Source organism: Phyllobates terribilis, unplaced genomic scaffold (assembly GCF_046119375.1).
Source record: "Phyllobates terribilis strain yellow unplaced genomic scaffold, ASM4611937v1 Scaffold_134__1_contigs__length_4944459, whole genome shotgun sequence".
Classification (NCBI taxonomy): Eukaryota; Metazoa; Chordata; class Amphibia; order Anura; family Dendrobatidae; genus Phyllobates; species Phyllobates terribilis.
The window spans coordinates 721,447-742,729 of record NW_027362894.1 but is presented as its reverse complement, the minus strand read 5'-3'; the positions used below and the strand labels follow the sequence as shown (position 1 = coordinate 742,729).

At 49.9% G+C, this 21,283-nt stretch overlaps 9 non-coding genes and 2 pseudogenes across 9 annotated transcripts; all 11 read left to right on the top strand.

Moving 5' to 3' along the window:
* Positions 1-203: 203 nt before the first annotated feature.
* Positions 204-281, top strand: LOC141204414 (U2 spliceosomal RNA; annotated as a pseudogene).
* A 5,564-nt stretch (positions 282-5,845) lies between these two features.
* LOC141204256 (U2 spliceosomal RNA) lies at positions 5,846-6,040 on the top strand. The gene has a single exon (XR_012275223.1). It is a non-coding gene; the product is annotated as a U2 spliceosomal RNA (small nuclear RNA).
* Positions 6,041-7,155: 1,115 nt separating this feature from the next.
* LOC141204502 (U2 spliceosomal RNA) lies at positions 7,156-7,346 on the top strand. The gene has a single exon (XR_012275364.1). It is a non-coding gene; the product is annotated as a U2 spliceosomal RNA (small nuclear RNA).
* Positions 7,347-8,461: 1,115 nt separating this feature from the next.
* On the top strand, positions 8,462-8,652 carry LOC141204501 (U2 spliceosomal RNA). Its single transcript, XR_012275363.1, has one exon. It is a non-coding gene; the product is annotated as a U2 spliceosomal RNA (small nuclear RNA).
* Positions 8,653-9,770: 1,118 nt separating this feature from the next.
* On the top strand, positions 9,771-9,961 carry LOC141204499 (U2 spliceosomal RNA). Its single transcript, XR_012275361.1, has one exon. It is a non-coding gene; the product is annotated as a U2 spliceosomal RNA (small nuclear RNA).
* Positions 9,962-11,078: 1,117 nt separating this feature from the next.
* Positions 11,079-11,269, top strand: LOC141204498 (U2 spliceosomal RNA). Its single transcript, XR_012275360.1, has one exon. It is a non-coding gene; the product is annotated as a U2 spliceosomal RNA (small nuclear RNA).
* Positions 11,270-12,384: 1,115 nt separating this feature from the next.
* LOC141204095 (U2 spliceosomal RNA) lies at positions 12,385-12,575 on the top strand. Its single transcript, XR_012275067.1, has one exon. It is a non-coding gene; the product is annotated as a U2 spliceosomal RNA (small nuclear RNA).
* A 1,115-nt stretch (positions 12,576-13,690) lies between these two features.
* LOC141204497 (U2 spliceosomal RNA) lies at positions 13,691-13,881 on the top strand. The gene has a single exon (XR_012275359.1). It is a non-coding gene; the product is annotated as a U2 spliceosomal RNA (small nuclear RNA).
* A 1,118-nt stretch (positions 13,882-14,999) lies between these two features.
* LOC141204496 (U2 spliceosomal RNA) lies at positions 15,000-15,190 on the top strand. Its single transcript, XR_012275358.1, has one exon. It is a non-coding gene; the product is annotated as a U2 spliceosomal RNA (small nuclear RNA).
* Positions 15,191-16,305: 1,115 nt separating this feature from the next.
* LOC141204495 (U2 spliceosomal RNA) lies at positions 16,306-16,496 on the top strand. Its single transcript, XR_012275357.1, has one exon. It is a non-coding gene; the product is annotated as a U2 spliceosomal RNA (small nuclear RNA).
* A 1,115-nt stretch (positions 16,497-17,611) lies between these two features.
* LOC141204411 (U2 spliceosomal RNA) lies at positions 17,612-17,689 on the top strand (annotated as a pseudogene).
* Positions 17,690-21,283: the final 3,594 nt, after the last annotated feature.

Here is a 21,283-nt window from a genome sequence, read left to right as displayed (position 1 = left end):
GGTGAAGGTGCTGTGTTTAAAGAGGTGGAGTTATGCAGATGTAAAACGCGTGGATTGCAGCAGCAGCAAGCCGAAAAGTGCAGGCATGTAAGGGATCTAGAGGTTGACAACATGTCTTCTTAACGGGAGTCCAGGAGCTCATCTCCACAAATGGACTTTTCAGGATCCTTGGGTGGCTCCGTAGTTTGAAACCAATTCTGGTTATCGCTTCTCGGCCTTTTGGCTAAGATCAAGTGTAGTATCTGTTCTTATAAGAACACAAGAGCTACGATCTACACTTGACGAGAGCGATCGAACTCGGAAGGAGAAGAGCTTCGGAGCCCAGCTGACATCGGAGAAGGAAGGCGGATATCGGTGGGAGGAAGAAGCTCTAAAGAATCCAGAAGAAGACGAAGACTCGGAGAAGAATCGGGCTGTCCTGTGGAATCTTCGAGGAAGAAAATCATCGAGACAAAGACCTTTCGGGGAATTTGTCCAGAACACGACGGGAGAAGAATCTGCATAGCTCCACCCATTCCGGGAAAAGTTCCAGATCCAGCTCCAAGAAGTAACTGCAGGAGGAAAGCCATGGCAAGCGCTGCGAGGAAGGCCGAAAAGAAGAGCCTGGAGCAGGGGACAGCCAGGAGGGCCCAGCCAGGAGCCGATTCTGACCCCAAGGACTCTGCCTCCACGACTGGCCAGCAGAAGGGACCCCAGAAGCCCCGCCACGAAGCTCCAGCCCTGGAGCCATGGATGCGGCAGACGGTGGCCCTGAAGCTGAAGGAAGTGGATGGGAGGGTGCCGGACATGTCCTCGGACGTGTTCTGCCAGAAGATGCTGCTGGATCGAGGCTTCTCCAGGTCGGACACCCTCAGCATCCAGACCTTCTTGACGGGGATCTTCTTCGTCACCTTCGCCACTGTGAACACCTGCAGGAGGTTCTGGGAAATGGTAAGCGCAAAAGGACCAGATAATTCTTTCTCTGCCTTTACAGGTAGCTGCCCTATCCAGAGGGACGAAAGGAGGATCACGGTCTCCATGCGCAACCCGCACACCCCAGGCCAAGACATCTGTACCTTCCTGAGACGCTTCTGTTTGGTTGTGAAGGAACCTTCTCACATCCTGAATGGACTCGGCTTCTGGACAGGTAAGTGGTCGGTGACCGTTAGACTTCACAGGGACCTGGCGTACTCAGACGGACTTCGGCACCTGCCCCCGACATTCTCCCTGGGCAACTCCTACGGCCTCATCTATTACCCGGACATGCCGCGGAACTGCAGGAGATGCGGCAAGAACGGCCACGAGATGAAGGACTGCAAGGAGGATGCCTGCAGGATTTGTCGAGTGACGGGACACAGCTCGAAGGACTGCCCGAAGAAGACGTCCTGCAACCTGTGTGGGCTGGCGGCTCATCTGTACAAGGATTGCCCCAAGCGTGAGAGATCCTGGGCATCGGTGGTTGCGACGACCCCAGCTACGGAGGACAAGGCCCCGATGACCAGGCCTGTGAAGGTCAAGGACGCGACGACCAAGGCCCCAGCGGCCAAGGCCGAGACGACCAAGGCCAAAGCGGTCAAGGAGTCGGTGGCCAAAGCCCCAGCGACGGTCCCAGCAGCTCCGAAGCAGAAGAAAAAGTCAAAGGAGGGTAAGAGTTCTGTCACCCCTCTCTCGATCCCTCCCCCTGCCACCCCCGTCCAATCCCCCCCCACCCCGGCCACCCCTGCTGAGGATTCCACTTCCTCTTCCTCCTTCCCCTACTCCTCAGCAGGTGTCCTTTCCCCTGCCCCGGCAGCCACTCTCCCTCCCCAGACCATGGTAGCGGTGGAATTAACCTTTCCTCCACCCGCCGCTATCTATTCCGAGGAGGATTTTCCCCTTCTTGTCTCCCCAGTTCCAACCCGGGGAAAGAGGAAGGTGGAGGACAGCCCTGCTACTGAATCCTCCAAAAAGAAGATTCTGGATTTCGTAGGCGAAAAGGAGGATACCCTCCCTGAGCCAGAAGAGATGGAGCACATGGTTGAGACCCTGGTGGCCGAGCCAGAAGAGGAGGAACTGGTGGTCGCCGAGATCGAGGCCGCGTTGCTTGACCAGATGGAGGAAGAGGGCCTGCTGGTGATCCCGTCACCAGCAGTCAACACCGACGAGGGACCACCCGACCGGAGTGGTAACTAAGGTGTATTGCCTGCGCTAACTTTTTCTTTTTTCCCTACATGATGGCTAATATTAACTTATTTTCCATTAATGTCAGGAGCATCAAGGACAAGTTCAGACGTCAGACTATTTATGCCTTCCTTACTTCCCAGTTGTGTGATGTTTATATGTTGCAGGAATGTTCCCTTCCCTCCTCTAGGTCCTTCAAACATCTGGCCAGGGAGTGGTCCCACGGTCCATCCTACTGGTCCGGTGGGGGTGACTGCAAGTCTGCGGGGGTCGCAATTCTGATCAGGGGGGGCGCATTCACGCTTGAGTCCGTCCAGGAGCTCATCTGCGGCAGGGCTCTTGTTGTAGATGGCAACTGGGCGGGAGAACCTGTCAGGTTCATCAACGTGTATGCGTCCCCACTGAAGAATGAGCGTTTGGAGCTTTTCCAGACCCTGCGGCTTCAGCTTGCCACCACCAGGACCTTAGTGATGGCCGGGGATTTCAACTGCCCCATCGAGGAGGATGGTCGTAGTTCTAGCACATCTGCCAAGTTGGACATCACGTCCAAGCTGCTCATCGAGATGGTAACCGAGGCCTCTCTTCAGGACGTGGTGGGCTCCATGGGGAGAGGCTCCACGAACTATTCGTGGAGCCGACCCGATGGCTCACTCCGCTCCAGGATTGACTTTGTGTTCACCTCTCGGGCAGTCAGGCAGAGTAGGCACTCGATGGTCTCCTGCTTCTTCTCCGACCACAGAGCCATTCACTTACAAGGTGTCCTCGGCGACGGTTTTCCGTCCGGCCCCGGCTCCTGGAAGCTGAATTGTGCTCTGCTGGCTCAGGATGAAGTCGTGGAGGAGCTGAGAGCAGCCTACGCAATGTGGCAGTCCTACAAGGGTAGCTTCCAAACAGTCTCTGATTGGTGGGAATATGTTAAACTTGAGTTTCGCTGTTTCTTTCAGGCCAAGGGTCGACAACAGGCGTGTGAGAAGAGGAGGGACTTCAGAGGGCTGCAGCGCGAGCTGCGGTCGCTGCAGGACCTTCTTCACTGCGGCTGGGACGTGAGGGAGGAGCTGGAGGAGACCAAGAAGAGCCTGAAAAGGCACTTTGAGGAGGAGTCCAAGCGAATCGTCTTCCGTTCCAAAGTGGAGAATCTGGAGAAGGGTGAGAAATGTAACTCATTCTTTTTCAGGAAACTTCATGCCGGTCACACGCCCCTGAACGAGCTGCGAGACGAGAGCGGAAACATGCGACGTGGGAAGGAGGACGTGATGAGGGTCGTCAGCGACTTCTACAGCGAACTCTACTCCCACAAGACTACCGACCCCGACGCTGCTGATAAGTTCCTGTCAGGTATCACTAACCATCTTGATCCTGCAGGCACGGCAGCCTTGGACAAACCTCTGATGGTGGGCGAATTGCTCTCTGCCGCTAAATCCTTTAGGACCGGCAGGACCCCGGGCAGTGATGGTCTTCCAGCGGAGCTCTATGTAGCGCTGGGAGACCTCATCTGTCCGGACCTGTTGGACCTGTACGAGGAGATGGTGGTGGAGGGTAGAATGCCTCCATCTTTGAGGGAAGGAATGGTCACGATCCTGTACAAGCGGAAGGGAGAGAGGTGCGACCTGAGGAATTGGCGTCCCATCACTCTGCTCAACGTGGACTACAAGATCCTGGCCAAGACGATGGCGACACGACTTAAGACGGTCATCGGACGGATCATCCACCCGGACCAGACCTGCGGCATCCCTGGACGTCGCATCGCAGACAGCCTCGCTCTCGTGCGGGACACGGTCGAGTACATCAAGGTCCGCCGCGCACACGCGGCCCTGGTCTCCTTGGATCAGGAGAAGGCCTTCGACCGGGTTTCCCACGAGATCATGGGCCGAGCTCTGCACCGGTTAGGTTTGGGTAACATGTTTTGTTCGTATGTCCGTCTGATGTATTTTGATATCCACAGCTCGGTGTTGGTGAACGGCTGGAAGACTGACCCCTTCCCTGTCCTCTCTGGGGTCAGACAAGGCTGCCCTCTATCACCTCTTCTTTTTGTTTGTGTTATAGAACTCTTCGCAGAGGCTATCCGGCAGAATGGAGAGATCAGAGGGATCACCGCACCGGGTCCGGGACGACACGAGGTCAAGTGCTCGCTCTACATGGACGACGTCACCGTCTTCTGCGCTGATCGTGGTTCAGTCGACGCCCTCGTCCAGACGTGTGAGAGGTTCGGCCGGGCTTCAGGGGCCAAAGTCAACTGCAGGAAGTCGGAAGCCATGCTCTTCGGGGATTGGCAGCCGGCCTCCTCTGCCCCCTTCCCCTTCAACATTCAACCGGATTTCCTCAAGGTGCTGGGAGTCTGGTTCGGGAAGGAAGGAGCGGAGCTCAAGTCCTGGCAAGAACGCTTGGCCAAGGTGAAGCAACGGATCGGACTCTGGAGCCTCAGACACCTCACTTGTGAGGGTAAGGCACTCGTCCTGCGTAATGAGGTCCTGCCCGTCTTGCAGTACACGGCGCAGGCCTGGCCCCCACACGTCACTGTGTGCAGGGCCATTACCAAGACAGTGTTTCACTTTGTCTGGGGATCCAAGATGGACAGAGTCAGGCGGGCCGTCATGTACAAGGAGCCTTGCAAGGGTGGGAAGGGCGTTCCAGATATCCCCACCCTCCTGCGATCCTCTTTTGTGTGTGATTGTGTCCGCCGGACTTTGCAAGTCAAGAATGGCTCCGCGGGCAGGTCCATGTCTCACTTCTTCCTGCTTCCTCTTTGGAAGCGACTCGGCTGGGACAAGTGGGACAGCTCCTTCCGCTACAACTGGACGACGCCATGGTTCTACGGAGACGTCGTTCGATTTGTGGGGGAGCATCAACTGGAGGGACTCAAGCCCGACTTGTGGAAGCCCAAAACTATCCACAAGCTAATCAGAGCCAAGGATGACGTGGAGAACATCACAGGACTTCACCAGGACACGCTGGAGACTGTGTGGACAAATGTGTCGTCTGACAGGCTGACCAACGGGCACAAGGACTTGTCGTGGATGGCGATTCAGGGCGGACTGCCCGTCCGGTCATTCATGCATGCCCGGAACCTGTGCAAGACCCGGTACTGCCCAAGGTGCCCCTTCGTGGAGGAAACATCTTTGCACACTTTTTGGGACTGCGGATTTGCACAGCGCCTATTGACTGCACTTGAGGACGACCTGAGGAACTCTGTCCCCAGGGCGAGCCTATCGCACCATTCTGTGCTTTATGGACTATTCCCTGGGGTTCATACCGTCGGAGCCATCCAGGAGGCTTGGCGCCTTATGAACTGCTTCAAGGATGCCGTTTGGGTCGCCAGGAACCGGCTCATCTTGAGGAGGGAGAGGATGTCCATCCAGGACTGCCGCAGGCTGATCCACAGCCTGCTCAGAGACTATTCCATCATGGACGGTCTGGAGGACGAGGATGAGGACTAAACCCCTCCTCCCCCTCTCCCCTTATGTGTCTTGTCTTTCAATAAAGCTTCGGGCCTGTGATTTTCCCCTCCCCGTCCCCTTTTTCCCAATCCCTATCCCTTATCACGGTTCGTCGTACTGTATTGATTGACATGCTTTTTCTTTCAGATTGAGTGTTTTGTGTAGCATAGGGGTGCGATGTGTCTAGTTAGTGCGTCGTATCCTCATGCTATGTAAATATGATGTAGAATTCTGTGTGTACTGGGCTGCGGCACTGTACACTGTCTGTTAACTTATTTTTTGTGCTAATAAAAGATATATTCAATCAAAAAAAATCTGTTCTTATCAGTTTAATATCTGATACGTCCCCTATCTGGGGACCATATATTAAATGGATTTTTAGAACAGGGAGATGGAAAAAGAGCTTGCTCTGTCCACTCCACGCATTGACCTGGTATTGCAGTATCTCCAGGACCGGTGCACCCCTTCTTTAATGCAGTTTCTAAAATCAGAAAGAATTGAATTCAATGTTTTTTGTTCATTTTGCTTGTTTGTCAGATTTTGGGATGGACTCTTTGGCTTTGCTTTTCTTCTCCTCATTGGATTTTTCATGTTCAAAGTTGCAGAAGCCAGATTACAAGCTCATTTTGGTTCAACTTCAGCAACTGTGCATTGCATTGCCATGTAATGTGATGCAATGCTATCTTTCTAGCTCTCCCTTTTTACTTCCTTTTGGATAAACAGACATATTAGGCAAGCATTTTGGAGCTTTCACCTAAATAACTACAGGTGGTGAGATAAGCTGCACAATATAATTGACCTTTCAGTATATTGTTGCACACACACCATCTATTTAGCAAATGCCCTTGTTATCAACAGCAGCCTTTTAAACTCACCTGAGCTAACAGGTATGTGCGCTGGTTACTCTGCTGCGCTTAAAATTTCTTTTTTGGTTTGCTACAATGCCTTTTCTGAAACGTTGTCTCCCTCTGCTGGAACACTGACTTCTTTCATTTAATGCCTGCAGACTATAAAAGAGAACCCAACCCAAAAAGTTTGGTTGATTAGTCTGTGGCATTCTGTTAAACTGTTGCTTATGGCGGTCTCTGTGAGCTTCTCAGCGACATTCAGCCAGCCAGGTATCCTGCCTGCAGTAGATGGAATGTGGCAATGGAACGCTGGCTGCGCGTGTCATAATAGGCTCTGAGCCTTTATATACCTGTGCACAGCAGCAGCCACCTTCAGTCTGCTGCTGGACAGCCAGCAGCAGCAGCAGCAGGAGAGGTATGTAATCAGGAGCCCTCCTGCTAAGGGTAGACAGCTGCTCGTTCCACCCCACCCCCCGCCTTAATTGGTTCTCCTCCCTTCCAACGGTGTTGAGGCGGGTGGGAACAGCAGGGGGTGAAGGTGCTGTGTTTAAAGAGGTGGAGTTATGCAGATCTAAAACGCGTGGATTGCAGCAGCAGCAAGCCGAAAAGTGCAGGCATGTAAGGGATCTAGAGGTTGACAACATGTCTTCTTAACGGGAGTCCAGGAGCTCATCTCCACAAATGGACTTTTCAGGATCCTTGGGTGGCTCCGTAGTTTGAAACCAATTCTGGTTATCGCTTCTCGGCCTTTTGGCTAAGATCAAGTGTAGTATCTGTTCTTATCAGTTTAATATCTGATACGTCCCCTATCTGGGGACCATATATTAAATGGATTTTTAGAACAGGGAGATGGAAAAAGAGCTTGCTCTGTCCACTCCACGCATTGACCTGGTATTGCAGTATCTCCAGGACCGGTGCACCCCTTCTTTAATGCAGTTTCTAAAATCAGAAAGAATTGAATTCAATGTTTTTTGTTCATTTTGCTTGTTTGTCGGATTTTGGGATGGACTCTTTGGCTTTGCTTTTCTTCTCCTCATTGGATTTTTCATGTTCAAAGTTGCAGAAGCCAGATTACAAGCTCATTTTGGTTCAACTTCAGCAACTGTGCATTGCATTGCCATGTAATGTGATGCAATGCTATCTTTCTAGCTCTCCCTTTTTACTTCCTTTTGGATAAACAGACATATTAGGCAAGCATTTTGGAGCTTTCACCTAAATAACTACAGGTGGTGAGATAAGCTGCACAATATAATTGACCTTTCAGTATATTGTTGCACACACACCATCTATTTAGCAAATGCCCTTGTTATCAACAGCAGCCTTTTAAACTCACCTGAGCTAACAGGTATGTGCGCTGGTTACTCTGCTGCGCTTAAAATTTCTTTTTTGGTTTGCTACAATGCCTTTTCTGAAACGTTGTCTCCCTCTGCTGGAACACTGACTTCTTTCATTTAATGCCTGCAGACTATAAAAGAGAACCCAACCCAAAAAGTTTGGTTGATTAGTCTGTGGCATTCTGTTAAACTGTTGCTTATGGCGGTCTCTGTGAGCTTCTCAGCGACATTCAGCCAGCCAGGTATCCTGCCTGCAGTAGATGGAATGTGGCAATGGAACGCTGGCTGCGCGTGTCATAATAGGCTCTGAGCCTTTATATACCTGTGCACAGCAGCAGCCACCTTCAGTCTGCTGCTGGACAGCCAGCAGCAGCAGCAGCAGGAGAGGTATGTAATCAGGAGCCCTCCTGCTAAGGGTAGACAGCTGCTCGTTCCACCCCACCCCCCGCCTTAATTGGTTCTCCTCCCTTCCAACGGTGTTGAGGCGGGTGGGAACAGCAGGGGGTGAAGGTGCTGTGTTTAAAGAGGTGGAGTTATGCAGATCTAAAACGCGTGGATTGCAGCAGCAGCAAGCCGAAAAGTGCAGGCATGTAAGGGATCTAGAGGTTGACAACATGTCTTCTTAACGGGAGTCCAGGAGCTCATCTCCACAAATGGACTTTTCAGGATCCTTGGGTGGCTCCGTAGTTTGAAACCAATTCTGGTTATCGCTTCTCGGCCTTTTGGCTAAGATCAAGTGTAGTATCTGTTCTTATCAGTTTAATATCTGATACGTCCCCTATCTGGGGACCATATATTAAATGGATTTTTAGAACAGGGAGATGGAAAAAGAGCTTGCTCTGTCCACTCCACGCATTGACCTGGTATTGCAGTATCTCCAGGACCGGTGCACCCCTTCTTTAATGCAGTTTCTAAAATCAGAAAGAATTGAATTCAATGTTTTTTGTTCATTTTGCTTGTTTGTCGGATTTTGGGATGGACTCTTTGGCTTTGCTTTTCTTCTCCTCATTGGATTTTTCATGTTCAAAGTTGCAGAAGCCAGATTACAAGCTCATTTTGGTTCAACTTCAGCAACTGTGCATTGCATTGCCATGTAATGTGATGCAATGCTATCTTTCTAGCTCTCCCTTTTTACTTCCTTTTGGATAAACAGACATATTAGGCAAGCATTTTGGAGCTTTCACCTAAATAACTACAGGTGGTGAGATAAGCTGCACAATATAATTGACCTTTCAGTATATTGTTGCACACACACCATCTATTTAGCAAATGCCCTTGTTATCAACAGCAGCCTTTTAAACTCACCTGAGCTAACAGGTATGTGCGCTGGTTACTCTGCTGCGCTTAAAATTTCTTTTTTGGTTTGCTACAATGCCTTTTCTGAAACGTTGTCTCCCTCTGCTGGAACACTGACTTCTTTCATTTAATGCCTGCAGACTATAAAAGAGAACCCAACCCAAAAAGTTTGGTTGATTAGTCTGTGGCATTCTGTTAAACTGTTGCTTATGGCGGTCTCTGTGAGCTTCTCAGCGACATTCAGCCAGCCAGGTATCCTGCCTGCAGTAGATGGAATGTGGCAATGGAACGCTGGCTGCGCATGTCATAATAGGCTCTGAGCCTTTATATACCTGTGCACAGCAGCAGCCACCTTCAGTCTGCTGCTGGACAGCCAGCAGCAGCAGCAGCAGCAGGAGAGGTATGTAATCAGGAGCCCTCCTGCTAAGGGTAGACAGCTGCTCGTTCCACCCCACCCCCCGCCTTAATTGGTTCTCCTCCCTTCCAACGGTGTTGAGGCGGGTGGGAACAGCAGGGGGTGAAGGTGCTGTGTTTAAAGAGGTGGAGTTATGCAGATCTAAAACGCGTGGATTGCAGCAGCAGCAAGCCGAAAAGTGCAGGCATGTAAGGGATCTAGAGGTTGACAACATGTCTTCTTAACGGGAGTCCAGGAGCTCATCTCCACAAATGGACTTTTCAGGATCCTTGGGTGGCTCCGTAGTTTGAAACCAATTCTGGTTATCGCTTCTCGGCCTTTTGGCTAAGATCAAGTGTAGTATCTGTTCTTATCAGTTTAATATCTGATACGTCCCCTATCTGGGGACCATATATTAAATGGATTTTTAGAACAGGGAGATGGAAAAAGAGCTTGCTCTGTCCACTCCACGCATTGACCTGGTATTGCAGTATCTCCAGGACCGGTGCACCCCTTCTTTAATGCAGTTTCTAAAATCAGAAAGAATTGAATTCAATGTTTTTTGTTCATTTTGCTTGTTTGTCGGATTTTGGGATGGACTCTTTGGCTTTGCTTTTCTTCTCCTCATTGGATTTTTCATGTTCAAAGTTGCAGAAGCCAGATTACAAGCTCATTTTGGTTCAACTTCAGCAACTGTGCATTGCATTGCCATGTAATGTGATGCAATGCTATCTTTCTAGCTCTCCCTTTTTACTTCCTTTTGGATAAACAGACATATTAGGCAAGAATTTTGGAGCTTTCACCTAAATAACTACAGGTGGTGAGATAAGCTGCACAATATAATTGACCTTTCAGTATATTGTTGCACACACACCATCTATTTAGCAAATGCCCTTGTTATCAACAGCAGCCTTTAAACTCACCTGAGCTAACAGGTATGTGCGCTGGTTACTCTGCTGCGCTTAAAATTTCTTTTTTGGTTTGCTACAATGCCTTTTCTGAAACATTGTCTCCCTCTGCTGGAACACTGACTTCTTTCATTTAATGCCTGCAGACTATAAAAGAGAACCCAACCCAAAAAGTTTGGTTGATTAGTCTGTGGCATTCTGTTAAACTGTTGCTTATGGCGGTCTCTGTGAGCTTCTCAGCGACATTCAGCCAGCCAGGTATCCTGCCTGCAGTAGATGGAATGTGGCAATGGAACGCTGGCTGCGCGTGTCATAATAGGCTCTGAGCCTTTATATACCTGTGCACAGCAGCAGCCACCTTCAGTCTGCTGCTGGACAGCCAGCAGCAGCAGCAGCAGCAGGAGAGGTATGTAATCAGGAGCCCTCCTGCTAAGGGTAGACAGCTGCTCGTTCCACCCCACCCCCCGCCTTAATTGGTTCTCCTCCCTTCCAACGGTGTTGAGGCGGGTGGGAACAGCAGGGGGTGAAGGTGCTGTGTTTAAAGAGGTGGAGTTATGCAGATCTAAAACGCGTGGATTGCAGCAGCAGCAAGCCGAAAAGTGCAGGCATGTAAGGGATCTAGAGGTTGACAACATGTCTTCTTAACGGGAGTCCAGGAGCTCATCTCCACAAATGGACTTTTCAGGATCCTTGGGTGGCTCCGTAGTTTGAAACCAATTCTGGTTATCGCTTCTCGGCCTTTTGGCTAAGATCAAGTGTAGTATCTGTTCTTATCAGTTTAATATCTGATACGTCCCCTATCTGGGGACCATATATTAAATGGATTTTTAGAACAGGGAGATGGAAAAAGAGCTTGCTCTGTCCACTCCACGCATTGACCTGGTATTGCAGTATCTCCAGGACCGGTGCACCCCTTCTTTAATGCAGTTTCTAAAATCAGAAAGAATTGAATTCAATGTTTTTTGCTCATTTTGCTTGTTTGTCGGATTTTGGGATGGACTCTTTGGCTTTGCTTTTCTTCTCCTCATTGGATTTTTCATGTTCAAAGTTGCAGAAGCCAGATTACAAGCTCATTTTGGTTCAACTTCAGCAACTGTGCATTGCATTGCCATGTAATGTGATGCAATGCTATCTTTCTAGCTCTCCCTTTTTACTTCCTTTTGGATAAACAGACATATTAGGCAAGCATTTTGGAGCTTTCACCTAAATAACTACAGGTGGTGAGATAAGCTGCACAATATAATTGACCTTTCAGTATATTGTTGCACACACACCATCTATTTAGCAAATGCCCTTGTTATCAACAGCAGCCTTTTAAACTCACCTGAGCTAACAGGTATGTGCGCTGGTTACTCTGCTGCGCTTAAAATTTCTTTTTTGGTTTGCTACAATGCCTTTTCTGAAACGTTGTCTCCCTCTGCTGGAACACTGACTTCTTTCATTTAATGCCTGCAGACTATAAAAGAGAACCCAACCCAAAAAGTTTGGTTGATTAGTCTGTGGCATTCTGTTAAACTGTTGCTTATGGCGGTCTCTGTGAGCTTCTCAGCGACATTCAGCCAGCCAGGTATCCTGCCTGCAGTAGATGGAATGTGGCAATGGAACGCTGGCTGCGCGTGTCATAATAGGCTCCGAGCCTTTATATACCTGTGCACAGCAGCAGCCACCTTCAGTCTGCTGCTGGACAGCCAGCAGCAGCAGCAGCAGGAGAGGTATGTAATCAGGAGCCCTCCTGCTAAGGGTAGACAGCTGCTCGTTCCACCCCACCCCCCGCCTTAATTGATTCTCCTCCCTTCCAACGGTGTTGAGGCGGGTGGGAACAGCAGGGGGTGAAGGTGCTGTGTTTAAAGAGGTGGAGTTATGCAGATCTAAAACGCGTGGATTGCAGCAGCAGCAAGCCGAAAAGTGCAGGCATGTAAGGGATCTAGAGGTTGACAACATGTCTTCTTAACGGGAGTCCAGGAGCTCATCTCCACAAATGGACTTTTCAGGATCCTTGGGTGGCTCCGTAGTTTGAAACCAATTCTGGTTATCGCTTCTCGGCCTTTTGGCTAAGATCAAGTGTAGTATCTGTTCTTATCAGTTTAATATCTGATACGTCCCCTATCTGGGGACCATATATTAAATGGATTTTTAGAACAGGGAGATGGAAAAAGAGCTTGCTCTGTCCACTCCACGCATTGACCTGGTATTGCAGTATCTCCAGGACTGGTGCACCCCTTCTTTAATGCAGTTTCTAAAATCAGAAAGAATTGAATTCAATGTTTTTTGTTCATTTTGCTTGTTTGTCGGATTTTGGGATGGACTCTTTGGCTTTGCTTTTCTTCTCCTCATTGGATTTTTCATGTTCAAAGTTGCAGAAGCCAGATTACAAGCTCATTTTGGTTCAACTTCAGCAACTGTGCATTGCATTACCATGTAATGTGATGCAATGCTATCTTTCTAGCTCTCCCTTTTTACTTCCTTTTGGATAAACAGACATATTAGGCAAGCATTTTGGAGCTTTCACCTAAATAACTACAGGTGGTGAGATAAGCTGCACAATATAATTGACCTTTCAGTATATTGTTGCACACACACCATCTATTTAGCAAATGCCCTTGTTATCAACAGCAGCCTTTTAAACTCACCTGAGCTAACAGGTATGTGCGCTGGTTACTCTGCTGCGCTTAAAATTTCTTTTTTAGTTTGCTACAATGCCTTTTCTGAAACGTTGTCTCCCTCTGCTGGAACACTGACTTCTTTCATTTAATGCCTGCAGACTATAAAAGAGAACCCAACCCAAAAAGTTTGGTTGATTAGTCTGTGGCATTCTGTTAAACTGTTGCTTATGGCGGTCTCTGTGAGCTTCTCAGCGACATTCAGCCAGCCAGGTATCCTGCCTGCAGTAGATGGAATGTGGCAATGGAACGCTGGCTGCGCGTGTCATAATAGGCTCTGAGCCTTTATATACCTGTGCACAGCAGCAGCCACCTTCAGTCTGCTGCTGGACAGCCAGCAGCAGCAGCAGCAGGAGAGGTATGTAATCAGGAGCCCTCCTGCTAAGGGTAGACAGCTGCTCGTTCCACCCCACCCCCCGCCTTAATTGGTTCTCCTCCCTTCCAACGGTGTTGAGGCGGGTGGGAACAGCAGGGGGTGAAGGTGCTGTGTTTAAAGAGGTGGAGTTATGCAGATCTAAAACGCGTGGATTGCAGCAGCAGCAAGCCGAAAAGTGCAGGCATGTAAGGGATATAGAGGTTGACAACATGTCTTCTTAACGGGAGTCCAGGAGCTCATCTCCACAAATGGACTTTTCAGGATCCTTGGGTGGCTCCGTAGTTTGAAACCAATTCTGGTTATCGCTTCTCGGCCTTTTGGCTAAGATCAAGTGTAGTATCTGTTCTTATCAGTTTAATATCTGATACGTCCCCTATCTGGGGACCATATATTAAATGGATTTTTAGAACAGGGAGATGGAAAAAGAGCTTGCTCTGTCCACTCCACGCATTGACCTGGTATTGCAGTATCTCCAGGACCGGTGCACCCCTTCTTTAATGCAGTTTCTAAAATCAGAAAGAATTGAATTCAATGTTTTTTGTTCATTTTGCTTGTTTGTCGGATTTTGGGATGGACTCTTTGGCTTTGCTTTTCTTCTCCTCATTGGATTTTTCATGTTCAAAGTTGCAGAAGCCAGATTACAAGCTCATTTTGGTTCAACTTCAGCAACTGTGCATTGCATTGCCATGTAATGTGATGCAATGCTATCTTTCTAGCTCTCCCTTTTTACTTCCTTTTGGATAAACAGACATATTAGGCAAGAATTTTGGAGCTTTCACCTAAATAACTACAGGTGGTGAGATAAGCTGCACAATATAATTGACCTTTCAGTATATTGTTGCACACACACCATCTATTTAGCAAATGCCCTTGTTATCAACAGCAGCCTTTTAAACTCACCTGAGCTAACAGGTATGTGCGCTGGTTACTCTGCTGCGCTTAAAATTTCTTTTTTGGTTTGCTACAATGCCTTTTCTGAAACATTGTCTCCCTCTGCTGGAACACTGACTTCTTTCATTTAATGCCTGCAGACTATAAAAGAGAACCCAACCCAAAAAGTTTGGTTGATTAGTCTGTGGCATTCTGTTAAACTGTTGCTTATGGCGGTCTCTGTGAGCTTCTCAGCGACATTCAGCCAGCCAGGTATCCTGCCTGCAGTAGATGGAATGTGGCAATGGAACGCTGGCTGCGCGTGTCATAATAGGCTCTGAGCCTTTATATACCTGTGCACAGCAGCAGCCACCTTCAGTCTGCTGCTGGACAGCCAGCAGCAGCAGCAGCAGCAGGAGAGGTATGTAATCAGGAGCCCTCCTGCTAAGGGTAGACAGCTGCTCGTTCCACCCCACCCCCCGCCTTAATTGGTTCTCCTCCCTTCCAACGGTGTTGAGGCGGGTGGGAACAGCAGGGGGTGAAGGTGCTGTGTTTAAAGAGGTGGAGTTATGCAGATCTAAAACGCGTGGATTGCAGCAGCAGCAAGCCGAAAAGTGCAGGCATGTAAGGGATCTAGAGGTTGACAACATGTCTTCTTAACGGGAGTCCAGGAGCTCATCTCCACAAATGGACTTTTCAGGATCCTTGGGTGGCTCCGTAGTTTGAAACCAATTCTGGTTATCGCTTCTCGGCCTTTTGGCTAAGATCAAGTGTAGTATCTGTTCTTATCAGTTTAATATCTGATACGTCCCCTATCTGGGGACCATATATTAAATGGATTTTTAGAACAGGGAGATGGAAAAAGAGCTTGCTCTGTCCACTCCACGCATTGACCTGGTATTGCAGTATCTCCAGGACCGGTGCACCCCTTCTTTAATGCAGTTTCTAAAATCAGAAAGAATTGAATTCAATGTTTTTTGCTCATTTTGCTTGTTTGTCGGATTTTGGGATGGACTCTTTGGCTTTGCTTTTCTTCTCCTCATTGGATTTTTCATGTTCAAAGTTGCAGAAGCCAGATTACAAGCTCATTTTGGTTCAACTTCAGCAACTGTGCATTGCATTGCCATGTAATGTGATGCAATGCTATCTTTCTAGCTCTCCCTTTTTACTTCCTTTTGGATAAACAGACATATTAGGCAAGCATTTTGGAGCTTTCACCTAAATAACTACAGGTGGTGAGATAAGCTGCACAATATAATTGACCTTTCAGTATATTGTTGCACACACACCATCTATTTAGCAAATGCCCTTGTTATCAACAGCAGCCTTTTAAACTCACCTGAGCTAACAGGTATGTGCGCTGGTTACTCTGCTGCGCTTAAAATTTCTTTTTTGGTTTGCTACAATGCCTTTTCTGAAACGTTGTCTCCCTCTGCTGGAACACTGACTTCTTTCATTTAATGCCTGCAGACTATAAAAGAGAACCCAACCCAAAAAGTTTGGTTGATTAGTCTGTGGCATTCTGTTAAACTGTTGCTTATGGCGGTCTCTGTGAGCTTCTCAGCGACATTCAGCCAGCCAGGTATCCTGCCTGCAGTAGATGGAATGTGGCAATGGAACGCTGGCTGCGCGTGTCATAATAGGCTCCGAGCCTTTATATACCTGTGCACAGCAGCAGCCACCTTCAGTCTGCTGCTGGACAGCCAGCAGCAGCAGCAGCAGGAGAGGTATGTAATCAGGAGCCCTCCTGCTAAGGGTAGACAGCTGCTCGTTCCACCCCACCCCCCGCCTTAATTGATTCTCCTCCCTTCCAACGGTGTTGAGGCGGGTGGGAACAGCAGGGGGTGAAGGTGCTGTGTTTAAAGAGGTGGAGTTATGCAGATCTAAAACGCGTGGATTGCAGCAGCAGCAAGCCGAAAAGTGCAGGCATGTAAGGGATCTAGAGGTTGACAACATGTCTTCTTAACGGGAGTCCAGGAGCTCATCTCCACAAATGGACTTTTCAGGATCCTTGGGTGGCTCCGTAGTTTGAAACCAATTCTGGTTATCGCTTCTCGGCCTTTTGGCTAAGATCAAGTGTAGTATCTGTTCTTATCAGTTTAATATCTGATACGTCCCCTATCTGGGGACCATATATTAAATGGATTTTTAGAACAGGGAGATGGAAAAAGAGCTTGCTCTGTCCACTCCACGCATTGACCTGGTATTGCAGTATCTCCAGGACCGGTGCACCCCTTCTTTAATGCAGTTTCTAAAATCAGAAAGAATTGAATTCAATGTTTTTTGTTCATTTTGCTTGTTTGTCGGATTTTGGGATGGACTCTTTGGCTTTGCTTTTCTTCTCCTCATTGGATTTTTCATGTTCAAAGTTGCAGAAGCCAGATTACAAGCTCATTTTGGTTCAACTTCAGCAACTGTGCATTGCATTACCATGTAATGTGATGCAATGCTATCTTTCTAGCTCTCCCTTTTTACTTCCTTTTGGATAAACAGACATATTAGGCAAGCATTTTGGAGCTTTCACCTAAATAACTACAGGTGGTGAGATAAGCTGCACAATATAATTGACCTTTCAGTATATTGTTGCACACACACCATCTATTTAGCAAATGCCCTTGTTATCAACAGCAGCCTTTTAAACTCACCTGAGCTAACAGGTATGTGCGCTGGTTACTCTGCTGCGCTTAAAATTTCTTTTTTAGTTTGCTACAATGCCTTTTCTGAAACGTTGTCTCCCTCTGCTGGAACACTGACTTCTTTCATTTAATGCCTGCAGACTATAAAAGAGAACCCAACCCAAAAAGTTTGGTTGATTAGTCTGTGGCATTCTGTTAAACTGTTGCTTATGGCGGTCTCTGTGAGCTTCTCAGCGACATTCAGCCAGCCAGGTATCCTGCCTGCAGTAGATGGAATGTGGCAATGGAACGCTGGCTGCGCGTGTCATAATAGGCTCTGAGCCTTTATATACCTGTGCACAGCAGCAGCCACCTTCAGTCTGCTGCTGGACAGCCAGCAGCAGCAGCAGCAGGAGAGGTATGTAATCAGGAGCCCTCCTGCTAAGGGTAGACAGCTGCTCGTTCCACCCCACCCCCCGCCTTAATTGGTTCTCCTCCCTTCCAACGGTGTTGAGGCGGGTGGGAACAGCAGGGGGTGAAGGTGCTGTGTTTAAAGAGGTGGAGTTATGCAGATCTAAAACGCGTGGATTGCAGCAGCAGCAAGCCGAAAAGTGCAGGCATGTAAGGGATATAGAGGTTGACAACATGTCTTCTTAACGGGAGTCCAGGAGCTCATCTCCACAAATGGACTTTTCAGGATCCTTGGGTGGCTCCGTAGTTTGAAACCAATTCTGGTTATCGCTTCTCGGCCTTTTGGCTAAGATCAAGTGTAGTATCTGTTCTTTTAAGAACACAAGAGCTACGATCTACACTTGACGAGAGCGATCGAACTCGGAAGGAGAAGAGCTTCGGAGCCCAGCTGACATCAGAGAACGAAGGCGGATATCGGTGGGAGGAAGAAGCTCTAAAGAATCCAGAAGAAGACGAAGACTCGGAGAAGAATCGCGCTGTCCTGTGGAATCTTCGAGGAAGAAAATCATCGAGACAAAGACCTTTCGGGGAATTTGTCCAGAACACGACGGGAGAAGAATCTGCATAGCTCCACCCATTCCGGGAAGAGTTCCAGATCCAGCTCCAAGAAGTAACTGCAGGAGGAAAGCCATGGCAAGCGCTGCGAGGAAGGCCGAAAAGAAGAGCCTGGAGCTGGGGACAGCCAGGAGGGCCCAGCCAGGAGCCGATTCTGACCCCAAGGACTCTGCCTCCACGACTGGCCAGCAGAAGGGACCCCAGAAGCCCCGCCACGAAGCTCCAGCCCTGGAGCCATGGATGCGGCAGACGGTGGCCCTGAAGCTGAAGGAAGTGGATGGGAGGGTGCCGGACATGTCCTCGGACGTGTTCTGCCAGAAGATGCTGCTGGATCGAGGCTTCTCCAGGTCGGACACCCTCAGCATCCAGACCTTCTTGACGGGGATCTTCTTCGTCACCTTCGCCACTGTGAACACCTGCAGGAGGTTCTGGGAAATGGTAAGCGCAAAAGGACCGGATAATTCTTTCTCTGCCTTTACAGGTAGCTTCCCTATCCAGAGGGATGAAAGGAGGATCACGGTCTCCATGCGCAACCCGCACACCCCAGGCAAAGACATCTGTACCTTCCTGAGACGCTTCTGTTTGGTTGTGAAGGAACCCTCTCACATCCTGAATGGACTCGGCTTCTGGACAGGTAAGTGGTCGGTGACCGTTAGACTTCACAGGGACCTGGCGTACTCAGACGGACTTCGGCACCTGCCCCCGACATTCTCCCTGGGCAACTCCTACGGCCTCATCTATTACCCGGACATGCCGCGGAACTGCAGGAGATGCGGCAAGAACGGCCACGAGATGAAGGACTGCAAGGAGGATGCCTGCAGGATTTGTCGAGTGACGGGACACAGCTCGAAGGACTGCCCGAAGAAGACGTCCTGCAACCTGTGTGGGCTGGCGGCTCATCTGTACAAGGATTGCCCCAGGCGTGAGAGATCCTGGGCATCGGTGGTTGCGACGACCCCAGCTACGGAGGACAAGGCCCCGACGACCAGGCCTGTGAAGGTCAAGGACGCGACGACCAAGGCCCCAGCGGCCAAGGCCGAGACGACCAAGGCCAAAGCGGTCAAGGAGTCGGTGGCCAAAGCCCCAGCGACGGTCCCAGCAGCTCCGAAGCAGAAGAAAAAGTCAAAGGAGGGTAAGAGTTCTGTCACCCCTCTCTCGATCCCTCCCCCTGCCACCCCCGTCCAATCCCCCCCCACCCCGGCCACCCCTGCTGAGGATTCCACTTCCTCTTCCTCCTTCCCCTACTCCTCAGCAGGTGTCCTTTCCCCTGCCCCGGCAGCCACTCTCCCTCCCCAGACCATGGTAGCGGTGGAATTAACCTTTCCTCCACCCGCCGCTATCTATTCCGAGGAGGATTTTCCCCTTCTTGTCTCCCCAGTTCCAACCCGGGGAAAGAGGAAGGTGGAGGACAGCCCTGCTACTGAATCCTCCAAAAAGAAGATTCTGGATTTCGTAGGCGAAAAGGAGGATACCCTCCCTGAGCCAGAAGAGATGGAGCACATGGTTGAGACCCTGGTGGCCGAGCCAGAAGAGGAGGAACTGGTGGTCGCCGAGATTGAGGCCGCGCTGCTTGACCAGATGGAGGAAGAGGGCCTGCTGGTGATCCCGTCACCAGCAGTCAACACCGACGAGGGACCACCCGACCGGAGTGGTAACTAAGGTGTATTGCCTGCGCTAACTTTTTCTTTTTTCCCTACATGATGGCTAATATTAACTTATTTTCCATTAATGTCAGGAGCATCAAGGACAAGTTCAGACGTCAGACTATTTATGCCTTCCTTACTTCCCAGTTGTGTGATGTTTATATGTTGCAGGAATGTTCCCTTCCCTCCTCTAGGTCCTTCAAACATCTGGCCAGGGAGTGGTCCCACGGTCCATCCTACTGGTCCGGTGGGGGTGACTGCAAGTCTGCGGGGGTCGCAATTCTGATCAGGGGGGGCGCATTCACGCTTGAGTCCGTCCAGGAGCTCATCTGCGGCAGGGCTCTTGTTGTAGATGGCAACTGGGCGGGAGAACCTGTCAGGTTCATCAACGTGTATGCGTCCCCACTGAAGAATGAGCGTTTGGAGCTTTTCCAGACCCTGCAGCTTCAGCTTGCCACCACCAGGACCTTAGTGATGGCCGGGGATTTCAACTGCCCCATCGAGGAGGACGGTCGTAGTTCTGGCACATCTGCCAAGTTGGACATCACGTCCAAGCTGCTCATCGAGATGGTAACCGAGGCCTCTCTTCAGGACGTGGTGGGCTCCATGGGGAGAGGCTCCACGAACTATTCGTGGAGCCGACCCGATGGCTCACTCCGCTCCAGGATTGACTTTGTGTTCACCTCTCGGGCAGTCAGGCAGAGTAGGCACTCGATGGTCTCCTGCTTCTTCTCCGACCACAGAGCCATTCACTTACAAGGTGTCCTCGGCGACGGTTTTCCGTCCGGCCCCGGCTCCTGGAAGCTGAATTGTGCTCTGCTGGCTCAGGATGAAGTCGTGGAGGAGCTGAGAGCAGCCTACGCAATGTGGCAGTCCTACAAGGGTAGCTTCCAAACAGTCTCTGATTGGTGGGAATATGTTAAACTTGAGTTTCGCTGTTTCTTTCAGGCCAAGGGTCGACAACAGGCGTGTGAGAAGAGGAGGGACTTCAGAGGGCTGCAGCGCGAGCTGCGGTCGCTGCAGGACCTTCTTCACTGCGGCTGGGACGTGAGGGAGGAGCTGGAGGAGACCAAGAAGAGCCTGAAAAGGCACTTTGAGGAGGAGTCCAAGCGAATCATCTTCCGTTCCAAAGTGGAGAATCTGGAGAAGGGTGAGAAATGTAACTCATTCTTTTTCAGGAAACTTCATGCCGGTCACACGCCCCTGAACGAGCTGCGAGACGAGAGCGGAAACATGCGACGTGGGAAGGAGGACGTGATGAGGGTCGTCAGCGACTTCTACAGCGAACTCTACTCCCACAAGACTACCGACCCCGACGCTGCTGATAAGTTCCTGTCAGGTATCACTAACCATCTTGATCCTGCAGGCACGGCAGCCTTGGACAAACCTCTGATGGTGGGCGAATTGCTCTCTGCCGCTAAATCCTTTAGGACCGGCAGGACCCCGGGCAGTGATGGTCTTCCAGCGGAGCTCTATGTAGCGCTGGGAGACCTCATCTGTCCGGACCTGTTGGACCTGTACGAGGAGATGGTGGTGGAGGGTAGAATGCCTCCATCTTTGAGGGAAGGAATGGTCACGATCCTGTACAAGCGGAAGGGAGAGAGGTGCGACCTGAGGAATTGGCGTCCCATCACTCTGCTCAACGTGGACTACAAGATCCTGGCCAAGACGATGGCGACACGACTTAAGACGGTCATCGGACGGATCATCCACCCGGACCAGACCTGCGGCATCCCTGGA